This window comes from Macaca fascicularis, chromosome 9, assembly GCF_037993035.2.
Source record: "Macaca fascicularis isolate 582-1 chromosome 9, T2T-MFA8v1.1".
NCBI lineage: Eukaryota > Metazoa > Chordata > Mammalia > Primates > Cercopithecidae > Macaca > Macaca fascicularis.
Window position 1 is genome coordinate 51,985,372 of NC_088383.1, and position 6,952 is coordinate 51,992,323.

The 6,952-nt window shown below is 43.4% G+C and overlaps 1 pseudogene; it reads right to left on the reverse strand.

Moving 5' to 3' along the window:
- Window positions 1-948: 948 nt before the first annotated feature.
- LOC135964944 (double homeobox protein A-like) lies at window positions 949-2,469 on the reverse strand (annotated as a pseudogene).
- Window positions 2,470-6,952: the final 4,483 nt, after the last annotated feature.

The following is a 6,952-nucleotide window of genomic DNA, read 5'->3' on the forward strand; positions in this document are numbered from 1 at the left end:
GTGTTAACCAGGATGGTCTCAATCTCCTGACCTCGTAATCCGCCCGCCTCAGCCTCCCAAAGTGCTGGGATTGCAGGCGTGAGCCACCGCGCCCGGCCTGGCTCATTTTTAAAAAGATGTTTGTAGAGATGGGGTCTCATCATGTTGCCCAAGCTGATCTGGAATTCCTGGCCTCAAACAATCCTCCTGCCTCTGATTCCTGAGTAGCTAGGATCAATCCATTGCTGAAGAGTACGTGGATGCTACTTTGCAGACTGTCAACCTGAATTTGTGTTTGCTTGACATTGTCTAATTATTGGTTTCAGTTTCAGTTTACCCACTTTTTGTCAGCAACATGCAGAAGAGACTGTGCCCTTTTTAGTGTATCCTATCAGGAAGCATCTCACATTGGTTTGTGCCATTACTGGTGCCGTGACTTTAAGCCACTTGGATAAGGTGGAGTTGGCCATATTTCTCTGCTGCAAAATTACTGATTTTCCTCTTGTAATTAATAAGTGTGTGTGAGAAGATTCTTTGAGATGAGGTATATATGTCATTCTTCATCAAACTATAAGGTTTTTTTTTAAGTGAAAGAAAATGTATTAAGAAACTAAAGAAATAAAAGAATGGCTACTCCATAGGCAGAGCAGCTTCACTTTAAGTGTTTGACATTAACTGATTTTTGTCCAAATCAATAAGTACTGCGATGATTGAAAAATGATTATTACTAAATTTGTTTTCATTGTCTCAAGTTCTGCTGAACTCTGGATCCAGGCTGTGTCAATAGCTTAGTGTGGTGCCTCCTGTACCTGTCTCGACCTCCTACAGTCCTTTTTATTTATTTTATTTTTTATAATAGAGACAGGGTCTTACTATGCTGCCCAGACTGGTTTCAAACTCCTGGGCTCAAGCAAATCTTCCTGCCTCAGCCTCCCAAAGTGCTGAGATTACAATTGTGAGCCACCACACCCAGCTAAGTTCTTTACCATCTTCAGAAAGTTTAGCTTGCACTTTCAGCAGGATGGATTCCCAGAAAGACTCTGAGAGAGAGTTGGGGACTAAGTTGATAATATCAAATACACTGAACTTGACCGTGTTCACCATGCTCTGACTCTAGAGAAATGAGAGTGCTAGTGAGGTTGCTGTCATTTTGTGTATCTTCTGTACCTTGAAGTCCCTCAGAAATCTTGCCACTGGGCTTCTTGTTCTAAGGACACAACAGGTTCTCTTTTTCTGTGGAGATGAAATCTAGATCTTCGATTTTGGAACCAAATTTGGACTCTTGACTCTGAAGCACCAATTTCTTCAGCAAGTTGTTCTCTGGAATCAATCCCAGGGTATGGGTTTTCATAAATGCCTTGAAAAGAGTGTGTAATTGAGAGGTGCTATAGATGGTATGACACCGTCTGGCTTCTCTACGTTGAAACTCCACACCAGGTTGATCTTGCCCATGGCTCTGGCTTGAATCTAAAGTCAGGTTCTGGTCTTTTCTGGAATCTGTGCCTAGCTCTTCAATTCTGGGCGACAGAGCGAGACTCCGTCTCAAATAAAAGAAAGAAAGAAAGAAAGAAAGAAAAGGTTGGGCACGGTGGCTCATGCCTGTAATCCCAGCACTTTGGGAGACCAAGGTGGGTGGATCACGAGGTCAGGAGTTCAAGACCAGCCTGGCCAAGATGGTGAAACCCCATCTCTACTAAAAATACAAAAAAATAACCAGGTGTGGTGGTATGTGCCTGTAATCCCAGCTACTCTGGAGGCTGAGGTAGGGAATTGCTTGAACCTGGGAGTTGGAGGTTGCAGTGAGCCGAGATCGTGTCACTGCACTCCAGCCTGGGCGACAGAGCTAGACTCTGCCTCATTATGGGTGTGACATTGAAAACTGGTACTTTTCAAATGAAGTAGAAGAAGATACAGATGTATGATCTCTGAACATAATTAAAATCCTCTAATCAAGACTGTTAACAGAAAGGTTTACTTACAAATGATAAATTTTTATTAAAAATTTTAAAAGACACTTACCTTTTAGACTAACCCACTGAAAAGTCCTAGAAGCATTAAACATGCATTCTGGACTCTTCTGTATTGATTTCTAAAGCAAGCTTTTGTTTGGTAGCATAACCTGGGTAAGGTTTCTGATTGAAGGTATTGATGAGGATTTTCAATTGATCTTCTGTGAATTTGGTGTGATTGCACCTATAATTTGTTGCTACCATCTTGTGTGAAAAGGTGTCTTTGGTCATGCTGGAAGAGAGTCCTGGAGGCTGAGCTGCTGTCTGGGAGACCACTGACAGCTCATTTTTAAAAAGAAAGATCGCATATAATACAACATAATTCACAAATCTAAAGCTTATGGTTTTCTGGATTTTGACAAATGAAAACACCTTTGCAACTTCAACCCTTACCAGGATATGGATGAGGGTTTCTACCCAAAAGCACCAGTATTTTAACAAACAGCTTTGCATTTTTTGAATTGTTCTGTGTCTGTGAGGGTTCCTTACTCCAAGTTTATGACAAATATATTCAGAAGGCATAATTTACAATTATCGTTTGGGTAAGTAGTTTCATCAATTATCTGATTATTTGCTGTGAATTTGAAGTATGTTGATTTTTATGCAGTTGTCTTCTGAGAAACACTGTGCCAATTTCCACGTGGAAATCACTTGCAGAATAAACAGAGATTATGAACACACAGAGGTGGTTGTGATGGGCACGTCTACCTGTGGCTGCCATTTAAGTGGAAGGTGGAATCCGACTCTGGAGCATCGGCAGCCTGAGCTGGTGCTGGGCTCACGCTGACCCCAGGAGTGCTCTATGCATGCTTCACCTTATGAGGGGTGCGGCAGGAACAAAAATAGAAAAGTGTGCTCTACTTTCACATTACCAAAGGACAGAGGATACCACCAAGGAATTAGAAAACTGTTAAGTGAGAGTTTATTCTTCTTAATAGCCTTTCAAATAAGGAATTTGAAAACAAGATTCTACTCATCCCACACCAAAATGTAAACAGATATATTATTTTTTATATTCCCAGGATAATTTCGGTATTACTTAAGCATCACTATTGTCCTGAAATATCAAGTCAAGTGGAAAAATAAATGTGAATAATCCCACCACTAGCCTCCAGACCTGATGTTTATGTTATTTCCTTTTTACAATGACCTTTAAAAAGTTATAAATTAGAAATGTGGAAAGTAGAATGGTTTCATGCAAGAAATACTGAAATAAGATCCCTGTCTGGCCCCAAAATCTTAGACAAGTCATTCAGCCTTTCTAAGCATCAGTTCTCCCATCTGGAAAACGTGGGCATTCATCTCTATGGAAGCTTCAAGCTCTAACTGTCAGTGAGTTTCTGAAACTTGCCCAGGAAGGAGCAGCCCTAGTCTGAGTGCATGCCACCCCTGTGCTTGCCTTTTGCTGCTTCTTTTCCTTGAGGTAGCCTGTAGGTTCCTCCTCATTCATCTCCTGAGCCAGTGCTATCTGACAGCAGGGAATATGTTTCCAATTCTGGTCACATCTGAAAGAAATTTTTCCTAGAAGAAAGATTACATCCATGACCTGCAAAGCATTATGCTTTTCTCTGTATTCCAGATCTTTTTTGTCTTTTTTGTTTGTTTGTTTGTTTGTTTGTTTTTTGGAAACAGTTTCACTCTTGTCACCCAGCTAGAGTGCAATGGCACGATCTCAGCTCACTGTAAGCTCTGCCTCCTGGGTCCAAGTGATTCTCCTGCCTCAGCCTCCCTAGTAGCTGGGATTACAGGCGCCTGTCACCACACCCAGCTATTTTTTTGTATTTTTAGTAGATACGATGTTTCAACATTTTGGCCGGGCTGGTCTCAAACTGCTGACCTCAGGTGATCCACCCGCCTCAGCCTCCCAAAGTGCTGGGGTTACAAGCATGAGCCACCACACCTGGCACGATTATGTCTTTTTACATGAGAAAAATGTCTTGAGATCATAAGGAAAAAAATCCCTGAGCCAAAATAAATCAACCAAGAAGAAAAAGAAAGTGAAAAGTAAGAAAAATATGTATTTTAAAGAAAGTAAAGTGGACATAGTAATCACATTGACATCCAGGTATAGAACAAACTTCATCTCTAAAATTTATATTTAGCCAACCACTATTCTAAGCAAGATTGTGGTAGGAATACCTACCAACTATTCTGGGCCACATGTCACTTAAACGGGCAAAAAGTAAAGCAAAGCCATAATTGTGGTTTGATATTTTGGATATTCAATCTCATTTCAGTATTTGCATAGTCTCACATTTTGGAAAACAAAATTGTGGTGATTTCACTTGTCTCTTCATATCACGATTGTGCTCAAAACTGAGAAACAAATGTAGACTAAAGAAGTAAACACTAAGCGGTGAGATCATGCAGGTTAAACAGATACGCTTTCTCAGGGAAAAAGTCACTTACCCATCATGTGCTGATATATTTTTGTGAGCTTATATGGTTCTAGTGTATTTACAACTTGACTAAATATACGTGATTCACTGTGTACTGTGGAATATAATTAAATTGACATTTCCTGGTACAGAATAAATTTGCATATGAGTGAAACAAATGGTGAAAATAAATAAAGTCTGAAGCTATATAATTCCACTGGTTACCAATTTATGTCTTCAGCTCTACACCAAAGCAAATATTACAACTCTGAACAAGCAAGCAGGAGAAGAATAGATTTGCTGTAACCTCAGATGTCAAAGAATGCTTTTATCTCTGAAAACATTTGTATTTTTTTGTCACACTGTACTTTATTTAAAGGTGGCCACAGCATTAAAGTGTCAGTTAATTTTGTACAACCAGAAATGGAAAATGAGTCAGTCAAGGTGAAGCAGAAGTTTCTAACAAAGTCTAAGGCACAGTTCTATATAACTAATAATAAGGACACAATATTTGGCTTACTTAATTCCCAAACTGAGGTCACTAAAATTTAAGAATATCTACCAAAACTTAAGCGAAATCTCAAAGAGAAACTTTAAAAATAAAATTTTATTTTTGATCATTCAAAATGTTTCAATCAATATTCTGAGCCTAAATGTGTAGGTGAGTGCTTTCTCCATCTTTGCACATGTGAAGTGCACCTAAACCATAGTCCCATATTTCTCAAACACCATCACACCCATAGAACAGAAAGGAAAGGGCAGTTTCACCAGCTAGCCCCCACAAGCCACTCCCTGGGTCCTCCCCAGCATCTGCTAAATTTGGGAGGCCTGATTTCAGCGGGCTGGATAATGAACTGGCAAAATAAACGCAGCAGAATTGTAATCACGGACAAAGACCAACTCAGGTTCCAGTGCAGATAGACAGCTCATACCAGTGCTTTTGATGTTAGCTGCGGTTAAGGGGGCAGGAAAGGCTCCCACTCTATGGTTGGTGACCGTGATCAGCTCAGCGCTGCCACCTCGGCGGGCTCCATCTCACCATGACCCTCCCAATCAGGCTGATGGTGTCTCCTTATGCCAAGTGGAAGGAACTGCAATCAAATTCTGACACGACCTGCAAATCCTCCTGGGCCCTGGGCTACTGGTTAGGCCACTAGTAGGGCTGTGGATCAACCAATTAAACCCATTAATAACTGGCAACACAGCACGGCCTCCTTCTCAATAAATTACGATGCTAATTCCCGGATTCAGCCATCCGTGCCCAGGGTCTTTTGTCCTTACCTTTCAAAACACCTCCCCTGCTCCATGCTTTCTAGTCTTGAGGACTTGGCTTAAGCGTGCTTCTGAATTGCCGCTCCTTCTGGTTGACAATTCTTTTTTCTTTTTCTTTTTTCTTCTTCTTTTTTTTTTTTTTTTTTTTTTTTTGAGATGGAGTCTCACTCTTGTTGCCCAGGCTGGATTGTGGTGGCACGATCTCGGCTCACTACAACCTCCGCCTCCCGGATTCAAGCAATTCTCCTGCCTCAGCCTCCTGAGTAGCTGGGATTACAGGCGCCCACCACCACACCTGGCTAATTTTTGTAGTTTTAGTAGAGATGGGGTTTCACCATGTTGGCCAGGTTGGTGTCGACCTCCTGACCTCAACTGATCCACCGGCCTCAGTCACCCAAAGTGCTGGGATTACAGGCGTGAGCCACCGCGCCCGGCCGACAATTCTTTACACTATTCTCCAGTTGGGGCGGAGCGGGAGACACCATGGAGCCCACCTCTGCAGGAGGTAGGGCTTGGCAGAAGGCAGAGACCCCAACCAGGTGAAGGTGCACTTTGGGTACCGAACTTTAGGGAAAGCGCTCTGGGTCAGGCGTCTCCTCCAGAGTGGTCAGTTGAAAATTAAAAAGGCCACCTTCAAAATAGTTTTAAAATCTATACATTTACCCGGACATAGACATTTTTCGAGACAGGGTCTTGCTCTGTCGCCCAGGCTGGTGTGCAGTGGTGCGGTCGCAAGCCATCTTCCTGCTTCAGCCTCCACAGGCCCACGCCACCACGCCCGGCTAATTTGGTTTTCTGTTTGTTTTATTTTCGTTTGTTTGTTTTGTAGGGATGGAGTCTGACTGTGTTGCCCAGGCTAGTCTTGAACCTCTTGGCTCAAAGGATACTCCCTCCTCGGCCTCGCCAGGTGCTGGGGATTCAGGCTTAAGCCTCCACGCCCGGCCCTATTAATTATTCTTAATTAAAACATTTAAAGGACTCAGTGTTTGGGGCCAGCGCGGCGTTTGCAGCGGCTGCTCCAGCCTCAGGGCCGCAGGTCACCGCGCGGGCCCCGTGCCTACTGGCCAGGCAGTCCTGCGGGTCAGCTCAGGGAAATGCTCTGGAGAACCCTGAACCTACCTCCTGCACTCCGCCCAACCTCGGGTGCCCAGGTCCAGCCTCCAATACACAGCTCCCAGCGCGGCCGCGCCACACCTCCAGGCTGCTCCGGGCAAAGGCGCGGCCGGCCTGTCCAGCTCGGCCTCCTCCTCCAGGCTGCGCTTGTGAGTCAATGGATAAGAGCTTGGCGGACTGAGCAGCAGCCTAGGATATCGC